The 15,350-nt window shown below is 38.1% G+C and overlaps 2 pseudogenes; both read right to left on the bottom strand.

The window, feature by feature from the left end:
- Window positions 1-2,304: 2,304 nt before the first annotated feature.
- LOC126667115 (cytochrome b-like) lies at window positions 2,305-6,633 on the bottom strand (annotated as a pseudogene).
- An 8,069-nt stretch (window positions 6,634-14,702) lies between these two features.
- LOC126664560 (60S ribosomal protein L5, mitochondrial-like) lies at window positions 14,703-15,279 on the bottom strand (annotated as a pseudogene).
- Window positions 15,280-15,350: the final 71 nt, after the last annotated feature.

Here is a 15,350-nt window from a genome sequence, read left to right on the forward strand (position 1 = left end):
GGAAACATGTGCAGTGGCTCCTAAACGAACTTATCTCCTACATCTGATCGCAACGTCTGGGCATTTTTTTTAATAGTAAGGGGCGTAGGGGTACTCTTTATTTGTCTCGCTATATAGATCTTGATGTACAGTTTCCTATTTTTCTTGCATTTATGTTGATTTTCCTATTTCACTTTCTGGTGCTGTGATTTCTGTACGCCCTCCTTCAGATGAAGCGGCTAAAGCGTAAGTCTCTACTGCTCCGAAAACGCAGCTAAGGATTCAAAGAGGTAGATAGTAAATGGGGTCTCATAAAGTCCTATAGTTCAGGCCCAATTTCCAAATTAGTTCCTAAGGATGTTGGAAGCGTTGACGATGTTTCTTCCTTTCCTTGTGGACATGAATACTATTTTGCTGTGCTTGATTAGTCTTCGCATGACTCTTCTTCACACTGATTTCAATCCGATTCGTCGACTCGGATTGAAATACCTTCTACTGATCATGTAAGCTAGTGTGGCTGATGTGTCAGTAAATTGATTCTTTGTACTCGACAGATAATAGAAGGTAATCCGTCTAAACTTTAGGCTAATATCTTCCAGATACTAATGGTAGGGAATGTGCTTCTGATCTTTGGTTTTCCAATCACCAGTTGTCTGTAAAATGATAAGTGACGAATCTTCATATACATAAATCTCCTTGATTCTAAAGTTGAGGACGCTTCAAAGAAGCACCTGTAATACACGCAGAATTTTTTGCAATATTGTATTGTTTCTGCAAAAGAACCTCAACTTTACAGCTATGGGAATATGGGCTCCTTTTGGCGAGCTTTAAGATAGCATGTAGAAAGGGGCTGTTCCAACTCCATTTCCTTTCTGATTTACTACACCATCAAAGAAAATTTGCCAATCATGAGGAGTTTCATATTCTTCTTCGCCTACCGCAAATAGAATAGCTTCGTCCAGGAAATTCGTCCCAAAATGAAGCTCATAGTCAGGTACAGAATGATCCGCAGGCGGTCTGCTATTGCCTACCCCTTGCCTTACTCATTTAGAGCTTCTGGGTGACGTACACAATATTGAACTCTGAGAGTAACATATTCCCTTGCTGTACACCCCGTGAGGGCTGGCCTTTCAAAGAGAGACTACAGCGGGTCCATCCTTGCAATCAACATGGTCGTATAGTTCAACATGTAATGGCGTAGGCGTTTCGAGGCCCATGTAAGAGCACAACATGTCTTTTCTAGAATTGTATACCTTGTCTCACAATCAGTGAACTTCTTGCTGAGATAGTCAATATTCATTGCCTTCCTACCCCTTTCTTTCATCGTGCTGACCAACTCAAGGAAGGCCTTTGATCTCCTTAGGCGCTTTGCTAGAAAAAAGAATGATGAAGGGCCTAATATTATTTAAGCCGCATGATGGTGGATGCAGAGAATAAAGACTCGCCTATTGAGAAGATGTGCCTCGGACTTATATTCCCAGTGAAACCTCTGGGAATTCGTTGTTACTCATTCGCCAACTCTAGGATACATTTTAAGTATGCAAACCAGAATTAAGACCCTACCACGCCATTACTATGGAGCTCATGAAAGAGTTTGAGCTACTCGGATTCTGCCACGTACATAAAAAACGACAAACCAGACGCATTCGCCAAGTTAGTAGCCGCTCTAGCAGCCCCCCTGGTGCAATAACATAAGTCATTATACATGATAGGATCCTTTTTCCAGGCCTTCCCCAGGATTTCCATTTTTTAAGTTACCATAATTACAATGGCTCCCTGCATGGAAGTCTCTATTGAAGATTGGAGACATTATTTTATTAACTATTTTAAGCACGGCGGATGACCAGAAGAAAGCCAGAAAGGAACCCAGCTTTGAATAAGGTTGCCCTAGTATGTGTATTTAAATGAAACTTTATACAAAAATTCTTATGCTGTGGCTGAGATGTTTGCCTAGTAATGAAGCAAGGCAAGCCTTATACTTCGTACATTCAGGGGTGTGCTGTGACCTCTGGTCTGGGCCAAAGATGCGAGTTAAGCTCAAACAGATGGGGTACTACTGGCTTATAATGGTCCAAAATTAATGTTAAACGCTGCAACATTTGTCAAATCCACGGAGACTCTATGCCAAAGACCGTGCGTCCTATTGTAGCATCCTGGCCTTTCTTTCTGATGCGCTAGTACTAAATTTACCTGTAGAACGTACGAAAAGGAGTCTATTTTCCCTATCTAAGCTATATCAACATAACCAACTAGACAATTCATCCGCTTGTCAATTCTTGGTGTAATACTAACTTTTAAATAATTTGTGTCATAATTTTTCACTAATCAGGTGTGATAAGTCTCATCCGTGTAAGAATTAGAAATTCCTTTTCCAACTCGTCTCAGAATGGGCATTATGGCAAAGAACAAGAAGAAAACAAAAGTAGAAATTTGTCCAATATTAACAAATGGTGCCTCCACAGGTTGACATCCAATCCAACCTAGTAGTAAGCAATCCGCCAAAAGCAACGAAAAGATTACTTGGTGAATCGGGCGAAAACTTGAACTATGCACATACATACTTTTAAAAAAAGGTGAAGCCAACAGACATATAAAAACGGGTGCTATTGTGGCTACACCTCCCGATTTGTCAGGTTTACTACGAAGAATGGCATAGATCGGTAGGAAATACCATTCCGGCAAAATATGAGACTGGATGGACATCGGATTAGCATGTATATAATTGTCGGGATGCCCCAAAACATTAGGAGCATAAAAAACCGAATTGAAAAAAAGATAGCAAAAGCTAACCAACCTAATAGATCATTTACATAAAAATAAGGGTAAAAAGCAATTTTATCCATCTCTGAATGTACACCCAATGGATTATTTGATCCATATTGATGCAATGCAGCAAGATGAAGAAGACTGACGCCCACTAAAATAAAGGGGAGTAAATGATGCAGATTAAAAAAACGATTTAAGGTGGCATTGTCCACGGAGAAACCACCCCAAAGCCAAGTCATTATGGTATCTCCTACTATAGGTATGGCGCTAGCTAAGCTTGTAATTACTGTAGCTCCCGAAAAGCTCATCTGACCCCAAGGTAGTACGTATCCTATAAAAGCTATCACGATCATTAATAGGAAGATTGCAACTCCGAGACACCGAACAAATTCCCTCGGACTATTATAACTTGCATGATATAGACCGCGAAAAATATAAAGGTGAACCACAATGAGAAACATTCTTGCCCCATTAGCATGCATATAACGGAGCAACCAGCCCCTTCAACATCTCTCATAATGTGTTTGACGCTGTTGAAAGCTAGATCCACATGAGGTGTGTAATGCATAGCTAAAAAAACGCCAATCACTATCTCAATGACTAAACAAATACCAGCTAACGGACCGAACCCCCACCAATAACTAAGATTGCTCAGTGTTCGATAATCTATCAAATGCTGATTAAGTGTAGAGGATATAGGTTGTTTACAAAGAGAAAATTGTTGGTTCCTTATAGTCTTTTCTCTTTCCTATCGTGACAACTCTTGTTCCCCCACCTTTTTTGTCACGACCCAATTTATTGAGCCGAGACCGGCGCTAGGGAATGGGAGTGGTAGCTCCGAAACCCGTAGCAAGCCTAAAACCACTAATAAATTTTCGCATTTAAAAACATATTATTATATATATAGAATATTTTCAGAAAACTCTTTTAGATAACATACTTATAGATATCAAAGTATTATATTAGAGTTTACATTCTAAATAAACTATTTGAAAATTAAATCGCTATCCTTATACTGACACCTACTGACTACTGCAGCTCTAGGAACTCGTACTTGTGCAAGTCCAATGACTTTTGGCACAATGGAGATGGCTTGTCTGATCCGACTTCTAATCCCTGCAAACATCAGAGTGAGGGGTCAGTATTTGGGAAAATACTGAGTGAGTATGCAACTTATTATCGGTATTATCAAAATACACATCGCATACTCAATCATATATATATTTATCTCGATATAATATGAAAATAACATAATATTCATAAATAGCAGATCCGACCGAAACCCTAATCTTAAACTCTGAACTTATCTCATTCCGAATACTCGAATTAAACTGATCCAAGTGGTCCGACCCGGGAGTGTTCACACTCAACCACGTCAGCCGCGACCAATCTCTTAATCCCAAAGTGTGAGTCCAACTCACTGGTGGGTCCAACCCACTAGATACGGGGCTCAGGTTACACCGTAACCGAGTTCTCACTCGTATCGCATTCATATCGTATGCGCATTTCATAATCTCAAAGACAATCTAGACACGCTAGACTGACTCAAATACTGGTGATCACACAGCCTATTGACACCCAATGGGTAGTTGGTTTCTTCGGATCGCATGCTAGATACTCATATTCAAACAATAAATGTAATGGCATTCATATAGTCACATTCATCAAACATACCATCTTATATAAGCAAATCATATAAATGCGACGTATTGATAATCATATTCATAATATATGAAAATAACTTTAATAATAATAATAATACGCGAAAGTAAATTGCCACTCACAGTGACCGCTATCCAAAACTGCACTATTATAATCCCGCAAGCGTAAGCTCCATGCATTGTCCAATCACGTAAACACTTCGGCCCAATGGCTTGGTAGCTCGTCGATACGTCAGTTACTTAGTCGAGTTACCTGTACGTTTAATTCATAAACGTAGGCTTAATATCAAAACTCTAAGTTATAAACTTAGGTTAATATAATCGTAGTTCAAATACGACTTTTAACCTTGATCGTATTCTAATACTTAGTCGAGATACTTGTTATATCTCTTAATCGTATTCCAATACGCATGATACCTTTAAAGTTTAGGGTTTAGTTTCATTCCGATGAAGTTTCAAGTAGTTTTCAGGACAATGCGCAGGTGCTGCCTGCGCACTGACACTGTTTAGTAAAACGACGATCTCTCCCAATTGAACCGTTGGATCGAGATAAAATTGGACAGAGGCGTTCCTAAGAGGCAAATCTATAAACTGACCGTAGGGTTTCTCAATCTGGCAACATTTAGGTAGTGTGCGAACGCACACAATGAGTGTGCGAACGCACACCCCAAAATTCAAGGAGTGTGCGAACGCACACTCAATGTGTGCGAACGCACACCCTTGACAGCCCCCGGAAAAGTCATTTTCCGGGCGCTTCGCCGCTTTCCGGCACTCCCGACATGCTTCCACTTCATTTTAACATATAACCCAATTCGAATCTCACCAAATACAACTATAGAAACGCGATTACAATTCGTTTAATTCGTTAAAACGGTATAACCCTAATTTACTATAACTCACAATAAAAACTCCAAGCTTACCTCGATTTGAAGCTTAACGATGATAGAGAATCGAATTCTGGGCGAATCGATATAAAAAACTCGCGATTTGGACGAGAAACGGCGAAACCGCAGCGGATCGAAGTCGATCGTCACATTTCCCTCGTTCTTTCTGTAACCTTCCTTTCCTCATCTGATTCTTCATTTCTTTTACATATATCTTGGCTAATTAGCCAGTTTAACTCTTTAATTGTTTAACTTTAACCATTTCTCTTTTAAACTTTCTAATTTAACCTAACGGTTAAATTATCCTTTTTAACTCAATTTCGTACGTATTATTTATATCCAATAAATAATACTTAATTCATAATTATTATTTTTCCGTTAATAATCTTTGAATTGCTATTCTCGAGACTTATTTGGCTAATTTACATTTTGGCCCTTGAGCTTTTCAAAAGTTGCAATTTAGCCCAAAACGTATCCGCGTCCAAATTTTAAAAGGTCTCCGATTGACCCGAAACTTTTACCACATATACTATAAAACATTTCGCGGACCTTGGCGAAATAACTTCCATTTTAAGTCGTAGTGGCTAAATTACCACTTTAGTCCATGTACCTTATTTCGAGCTTTTCTTAACATTTTTCCTTCTAATTCCAATTCTAACTTTAGAATTGAAATATAATATTAAATTCCTCGCAATAATCTTTTTCAAAACCGTCCTGCTAAAATTTTATACTTATCTTAATTTCTCGGAAATCCTTCCGATATCGCTACTCCGGCGATGCAACACTGGACACGTGGTCCAAATTAAATACTTAAATATTTTGGGGTATTACATTCTTCCCCCCTTATAAAAATTCGTCCTCGAATTTTCATAATACTTCTCGACTTATCTTAATTTCTTTAACATCTTGAACTTTCTACATAGTAGGGATGCCGTTTCATCGTACTACACTTGTCGGTGTATAAAATCGTCATTTCAATTTCTGTACTTCTTACACTTTAACGTCAGTTACCACTGACAACCTTACCTTTGATCTTTTCTTCTTTATTATATAACACAATCCTTGTGTTTGTCCTATGTTTGACATTCAATACAATAAACTCTTAGTTTAATGATTATATCCAATGATAATTCGTTCTAGCAATACTTTATCACTAAGGACGATAATTTTGGTCCCCAGATTTCCTCGTTTCTATAATCCATCAATCTTCCCTATTTGGTCGTTATCACGACTTGATCTTGTTTTCCAATATCGTCTAATCTTATCATTGTTCCTTGTTGAGTAATGTGGACACTCAAACAACTCGTGCTTTACTACTTACGTAGTCTTTCTTGTATGGCCATTGCCGTCGTCTAATTGTTATTTATAGTAGCGCTAGGAACTTATTCCACTATCTGTTATCTCCTTTTATCCCGTTACTTCACTTCTCGTATGAAGATTCTTTCGCTATCGTCGTTAATCATGGTTATCCATGAGGTGAATCCTCAGGACGTATCCTTATGAGGTCTTTCACTTTTCTTGTAAAGCATACTTAACCTTCTTCTTGCATCTTGATATCTCATATATCTCTTTATTCGTTTGCATATCCATTGATAAATTTTCTTTTAAGCATGACGTACTATTCTTTAAAACTCCTTGTCTCTTCTTACCTTACATCGATCTGTTTCATCAATCTAGTCTTCAATCAGATAGGATCCTCGTATTGGTCGCTGACTTCTTATTTTGATAAGATAGCGCGTGACCAATACTCAGGTAAGCTTTCTTTGCTTATAATCCCTAAATGAGGATCTTTATCCCTTTCCAATCTTATACTTGCATCATAATATCCTCTGATGACATCGTTACTTGCTCCATATTTGATCTTTTTATTCATTATCCTTTCTCACTTCATTTATACTTCTGTCGTCTTTTGACCTTGTTCGTCTTTGACCTTCAAAAATGCTTTTAGCATTTATCGTCATAATCCAACTCCTTCTTATCTATATTTTCTTTTCAATTCTTAATCTTAGTTTGGTTCTTAACTTCCAACTCATTTCCCTTTACTATCATGTAGTGTTGAGCTTACTTCTCATTACTATCTATGGTCTTGCTACTTCACTTATTATTCCTACTTTTGTTCATATCATAGATGTACTTCCTTGTACTTGCGTCCATAGGATTAATAGTCTAAATGCTAATATCCTATGATGTTCTTCTTATGTTCCTTATTCATGCTCTTATCGTGTTTCTTAATCTTCTTCTATTACATTCTTTGCTTTCCTCTTCAGTGCATTTTGTACGTCATGTATTACCTGCTTTTAATATCCACAACATTGATCATTAATAGAGAGTTGTGGCCTTCTTCGTCTGAATTCCCCGATGTAGTACGTTCTTAGTCGTACACGTATCATCTTATCGTATTTGTACTATCATCATAGGCGTCTGTAAGCCGATCTTATGCTGATATTATCTCTATCGCGGCTCGCGTATCTGATATTTCTTGTTTCAGCACGTTGAACGTCGATTACCAATTAAACAATGGGTCGCAGTCCCTTTTTACCTGAATTATCGACGTAATGCGTTCTTAATTACTTACATACTGTTCTATTGTACCTTTACCGACATCTTAACTGTCAGTGGATCCGTCTCTGTCATCTTTATCTTTCTTTGTTTCTATGTGTCTGCGACTACATAGAATTCCACTCCTCTAATCTCTTTGTCGACTCTCCACGTAACTTCTCTTTTCCTTACCTCAATCTCTTTTACAGAGTTTCTTGCGATATACGCAAGCTATTCGTATTCTTCTTAACTCTGATTACCTTGACTGATTTCTTCTTATCCATCATCTACTTTTACATCCTTATACTTTATCATACACGTTGCATACCTTTGGCATACTTTACTTTCATCTCCTATCTTCTGTCTCGGTTTATCTACTATTACTTTCTTTAGTATGGCTCAATTCTGATATTGAGTCTCTTCTTCACATTCTTTCTTGTATTTCGATGTACAAACTTCAATCACACATCAAATACATTCGATACTATGTAGTGCATCTTAATCCTTCATACATGTATCTATGTTTTTCCTTTAAAGGTCATTACTAACCTTCCATAACGATCGCATTACACTTTGACTCTTTGTTAATCAAATCTAAAATTTAAGGATTAACACTTCACAAACATCCATTACGTTTGTACCTTTAACAACTTACTATTCCGCTTCATACCCGAAATCTTAAGGTGGAAGTTTCAACTCTCAATCCACCGATTGCAGTTCTTGTTGTTTGTCTCTTGATCTAAGCACCTTGATCTTTCCCGATTATCCTTAACCGGAACTAATGGTAGAAAGAATTTCTCAAATCAGGTCACAACTTTGACCTATCACTGCTTTAATTGCTCGTCGCAACTACTCATGGATTGAACCTTTTATCGACATCTTGATTGACAATACTGTTTATCCTTCATCCGTTCGTTGTATACGAGCATCTTACTTTACTTTTGTAGTGGATCTAGCATACCGCTTGATCCATCAAACTCCTTCAGTCTTATATTATGTATACCATTATCAATCTCTATAGGTGTTCCTTTCTTCACGTTGATACTATCTTTATATCCATCGTCTTATCATTGGCACACAATTCCTTATATCAGTTGCTTTTACGGCTAACTGATTTATAATGACGTTGCGTACTGCGGCACTCCCGATGCCTGTACATTCCCACTTTATTGTGTTAAGTTCCCGTTGACCTTCATCACATTTCTGGCCTTTGCAGGCCAATTGGACTAGGTTGCATTTACCTTTGTCACCTCGATCTTCTTCTTGCGCCTCATATACTTGCTGTGCAACAGCACGCGTTCACGCAATTCTTCGTTCCTAGTATAACGATTATATAAAGGAATACTGATAAATTCCTTAAAATATAATCCTTACTAATCGTCACGTCTAATCAATGTCCACGTGCGTTGGACTTTAGAAACGTCTCCTCCCTTTTTACCTTCTATGATACGTCTCTTATTGCTAGTCTTCTGAGTGTTCTGACTCATCATAGACTAGCCAATTGCCAAAACATATACTCGCGTTGTATATGTTAAACGCATATTACTATCGTACCTATAAGCATCTATGTTGACCGAATTCAAGAAAATCAGTGTCCCCTAAATTTTCTTGATTACGTATCGCCTTTTAAGTCTTGCGAGCATTCCACTCACATGGACTTAATCAAACATCATGGGCATCAAATCACATCATACATGTTCTACACATTATTAATCAGATATAAATTATTATCCGAATACATATATTATTCTAACTGTGTACTAGCCTGTTTAATCAAGGGTAAGTTCATTAACTAGAGACACAAATCCTATGCTCTCACAATTATACTTATTCATTCGCCTCCTAGCCTTGATCACAGCTTGCTCGCGAGCATCTCACTTCAGTCACAGAGTTCTGGTCTAGGTATACTCACATTAAAAACAAAACTCTTTGAAAAACTCTTTCAAATAAAACGACTCATTTAAAAATTTTCATTTAAATCTTAGCAAAATTGTGCACTAGGGTGATGACGTCTCTCATCCCCAAAGAGTTGCCACATCTCACCTCTTCGCCTGAACATAATGCATATGATGCATGTCCTATTGATGCATGTATTGATGTATGTAGTGATGCATTTCTATCGATGTCGTGGCATTTATCGATGGCTATTACGGGTCTAGGCACAATTATGCTTTTAGAATCATTAAACAAATAACTTTAACGAGTTATAAACTTCGAGTTTTGTAAGTTCTCTAGACCTTTAAACTCTGCTTCTGGAAAGTTCCTCAACTTTTACAACTTTGCATTCCTTCTCCACACTCTTTCTAAAATTTCGATCGATCGAATCCTATAACATTCTCACTTTATATGATGCTAAACACACATACATACATATCATCAAATTGCAATATCTCAATATATTCTATTCATAGGAGGCAATACATCTCCTAGAAGCTTCATTTCAAAAAGCACATTATATATGCATGTCTCCTCGAAACAACATATACGTATATACCTCGTATATACGTGTTACAAGAAACAAACAAACGTTTCACAAATCAATTTGTTATACTGATCACCAAGCAAATCACACTAACGACTTGGATCAGACAAACCTCAACTCTATAGCTGCAGTAGTTCCTAGGTTACTCAACCGACAAACACATCTTAGCAGAGGTAACTGGACCAACTGCTCTGATACCACAATTGTCACGACCCAATTTATTGAGCCGAGACCGGCGCTAGGGAATGGGAGTGGTAGCTCCGAAACCCGTAGCAAGCCTAAAACCACTAATAATTTTTCGCATTTAAAAACATATTATTATATATATAGAATATTTTCAGAAAACTCTTTTAGATAACATACTTATAGATATCAAAGTATTATATTAGAGTTTACATTCTAAATAAACTATTTGAAAATTAAATCGCTATCCTTATACTGACACCTACTGACTACTGCAGCTCTAGGAACTCATACTTGTGCAAGTCCAATGACTTTTGGCACAATGGAGATGGCTTGTCTGATCCGACTTCTAATACTTGCAAACATCAGAGTGAGGGGTCAGTATTTGGGAAAATACTGAGTGAGTATGCAACTTATTATCGGTATTATCAAAATACACATCGCATACTCAATCATATATATATTTATCTCGATATAATATGAAAATAACATAATATTCATAAATAGCAGATCCGACCGAAATCCTAATCTTAAACTCTGAACTTATCTCATTCCGAATACTCGAATTAAACTGATCCAAGTGGTCCGACCCGGGAGTGTTCACACTCAACCACGTCAGCCGCGACCAATCTCTTAATCCCAAAGTGTGAGTCCAACTCACTGGTGGGTCCAACCCACTAGATACGGGGCTCAGGTTACACCGTAACCGAGTTCTCACTCGTATCGCATTCATATCATATGCGCATTTCATAATCTCATAGACAATCTAGACACGCTAGACTGACTAAAATACTGGTGATCACACAGCCTATTGACACCCAATGGGTAGTTGGTTTCTTCGGATCGCATGCTAGATACTCATATTCAAACAATAAATGTAATGGCATTCATATAGTCACATTCATCAAACATACCATCTTATATAAGCAAATCATATAAATGCGACGTATTGATAATCATATTCATAATATATGAAAATAACTTTAATAATAATAATAATACGCGAAAGTAAATTGCCACTCACAGTGACCGCTATCCAAAACTGCACTATTATAATCCCGCAAGCGTAAGCTCCATGCATTGTCCAATAACGTAAACACTTCGGCCCAATGGCTTGGTAGCTCGTCGATACGTCAGTTACTTAGTCGAGTTACCTGTACGTTTAATTCATAAACGTAGGCTTAATATCAAAACTCTAAGTTATAAACTTAGGTTAATATAATCGTAGTTCACATACGACTTTTAACCTTGATCGTATTCTAATACTTAGTCAAGATACTTGTTATATCTCTTAATCGTATTCCAATACGTATGATACCTTTAAACTTTAGGGTTTAGTTTCATTCCGATGAAGTTTCAAGTAGTTTTCAGGACAATGCGCAGGTGCTGCCTGCGCACTGACACTGTTTAGTAAAACGACGATGTCTCCCAATTGAACCGTTGGATCGAGATAAAATTGGACAGAGGCGTTCCTAAGAGGCAAATCTATAAACTGACCGTAGGGTTTCTCAATCTGGCAACATTTAGGTAGTGTGCGAACGCACACCCCAAAATTCAAGGAGTGTGCGAACGCACACTCAATGTGTGCGAACGCACACTCAATGTGTGCGAACGCACACCCTTGACAGCCCCCAGAAAAGTCATTTTCCGGGCGCTTCGCCGCTTTTCGGCACTCCCGACATGCTTCCACTTCATTTTAACATATAACCCAATTCGAATCTCACCAAATACGACTATAGAAACGCGATTACAATTATTTTAATTCGTTAAAACGGTATAACCCTAATTTACTATAACTCACAATAAAAACTCCAAGCTTACCTTGATTTGAAGCTTAACGATGATAGAGAATCGAATTCTGGGCGAATCGATATAAAGAACTCGTGATTTGGACGAGAAACGGCGAAACCGCAGCGGATCGAAGTCGATCGTCACATTTCCCTCGTTCTTTCTGTAACCTTCCTTTCCTCATCTGATTCTTCATTTCTTTTACATATATCTTGGCTAATTAGCCAGTTTAACTCTTTAATTGTTTAACTTTAACCATTTCTCTTTTAAACTTTCTAATTTAACCTAACGGTTAAATTATCCTTTTTAACTCAATTTCGTACGTATTATTTATATCCAATAAATAATACTTAATTCATAATTATTATTTTTCCGTTAATAATCTTTGAATTGCTATTCTCGAGACTTATTTGGCTAATTTACATTTTGGCCCTTGAGCTTTTCAAAAGTTGCAATTTAGCCCAAAACGTATCCGCGTCCAAATTTTAAAAGGTCTCCGATTGACCCGAAACTTTTACCACATATACTATAAAACATTTCGCGGACCTTGGCGAAATAACTTCCATTTTAAGTCGTAGTGGCTAAATTACCACTTTAGTCCATGTACCTTATTTCGAGCTTTTCTTAACATTTTTTCTTCTAATTCCAATTCTAACTTTAGAATTGAAATATAATATTAAATTCCTCGCAATAATCTTTTTCAAAACCGTCCTGCTAAAATTTTATACTTATCTTAATTTCTCGGAAATCCTTCCGATATCGCTACTCCGGCGATGCAACACTGGACACGTGGTCCAAATTAAATACTTAAATATTTTGGGGTATTACATTTTTATTTAGCGTTCTGGGGCCCTATTTATTCTATATAAATAGATATAATAATAGAGTACCCTTTCTTACACCTCCGAAGGATATAGGGGGTATACAGCGAAAGAAGCGTCTCTGGGGTGATCCTGGCTCACTGAAAAGTCATCTAATTGCTCGATGACCGAATTAGAGTGGTTTTTACCGCTTTCTCTCCAGCCCTCTCGGACTGAGATTCTCGCTGGAACAAAGCAAGCTTAGGAATGAATCTCTTGAAAATTGAGGTCTCTATCAGCTTGGACAATTTTCTTTCCTTGTAGGTGAAAGAGGGAAAAGGCGTGTGGGAGAACAAATTAGAAAAGGAGATAAGATTTCGTTCACCAAGCGGGACAGAGTGTGACCCCTAAGCAATTGGAGGTTCTCATTCATCTCTTGGGGTCCATATCATCTGAAAACCTTTCCTATTCCATCAGAATATCTAAATTTGAATAGGATGACTCAGTGTCAGGAAAAAGGAAGCCCCCCTTCCCTTGATTGAATTTGGCTTCGCTGCGCCCTGAATCAATAAAAAAGCTTATTGATTTGATTCATCCCACTTCATTTAGGCGGGACGGAGGCTGTGAGTCACCTGGGCTACGGATTTGTCGGTTGATTAATTCTTGAAATCACTTTTTGAGAAAAAAAAGGGCCCTCGGTTCCGACCCAAAAAGGAATATGAAGTGGGGCGAGGGTCTTTCATTAAAGGGGGAAAGGGTGGGGTTTTGTTCTGGAGGGCCGCCTTGCGCAGCTTTTGAAAGGAGAGAATTTCAGAAAGTGACTCTCTCCAAGCTTTTCTATCAATCCTTAGAAGTAGGGCGAGAGATAGTAAATATGATGTGCATTGGTTTTTCCAACGAAACTAAGAAATTTTTAATCTTTCTCATTCAAAGGGCTCAGTCCCACATCAATGATGGGGACAACTTCCGCACTCCGTCGCACCAATGAACAACAGTTCTCCGTCTTACGCTTACTATATTTAGAATAGTGGTCGATCCCTCGAGAGTTGCATTCGTAATAAAATGTTCTGTTTACGCGGTGATATTCTTTCTAAGATGACTACCCTGTACATAGTTTATGTCTCGGAAGCATAATTGACATGAGATAGACACGGGCGGTAGAGAGGTCCCCCATCTCCGATCCGAGATAAGGGATTTGACTCCGTTAGGTCTTTTTGGTCCAGAGCCGGCCGGTAATGGACCTACTTAACTTGCTTATGGACCAGCTGCAGAGCTAAACCTTTTTCTATTTGTTTGGTGGTTACTACCAAGACGATTTATTTATGCCCATCAAAGGACCTCAAGATGCTAATCCACGAAAAATGAGACACAAAATTCGAAAGAACTAATATACGGAATGAGGGCGACCCGTAAAAATACATCGCTTTCTTCCTCGTGCAAAGTTACATAGTTGCTCGAACGAAAGAGTCAATGGAATGGAGCTCGGCTGAAAGGAGAGGATAGGAAGCCTTTTTGCAACATGGACAACTTATAACGATGTTTGTCCCGCATATCACTAGGAGGATATTTACAAAAGGCTTTCTAATGCTTTCGTCTCCATTCATATTTAGGCGCGAGCAATCTATGATTGTGATCCTCGTATATTTCGCTTCTCCGACATCTTACTGACTCTCCCCCTCATCTTTTTGAAAAAGCCGCTCCACGGTGGTAAAGTCTCATCTTGCGTGTTGGCCGAAGTGACAATAGTCACATTGAACCCTTGAATATGTTTGAGGATCTCGAAATGATCTTCCAGTTCTGGGGAGAATTTGCAATATTCCGTTTCCATCGAGAATTGAATGGAGTTTTCCCGTATTTCGACCGGAGAATCTAAGAGAGACATTATTGTAGAGATTCTGACCAAAAAATTAGACATTCCATGCCCTTGGAGAGTTCTTTTCCGTGCTAGGTCACTGACATATCCTTTTTTGTTTGATCCCAACAATGGATTGGATCGAACCCCTTGGTGTCTCTATGAATTTCTGAACGCACGGAATCTCCATAGCCAATTTTCCATTTTTTATTATGAAATCATAAGGTGCCTTTGGTACTACTCTTATTTCACATAATCCAGGAACTTCCATAACGTTGGCATGATTCGGTTTGAGCAACGGATCCTGACATGATACATCTTCGTAATGAAAATAGAGTGGAAACATGAGGTGGGTTTTACAGTATCTATAGAATAAGCACTGTGAACTATATTCAAATAATCTTCTAGCTAGGCTAC

This window comes from Mercurialis annua, linkage group LG1-X, assembly GCF_937616625.2.
Source record: "Mercurialis annua linkage group LG1-X, ddMerAnnu1.2, whole genome shotgun sequence".
Classification (NCBI taxonomy): Eukaryota; Viridiplantae; Streptophyta; class Magnoliopsida; order Malpighiales; family Euphorbiaceae; genus Mercurialis; species Mercurialis annua.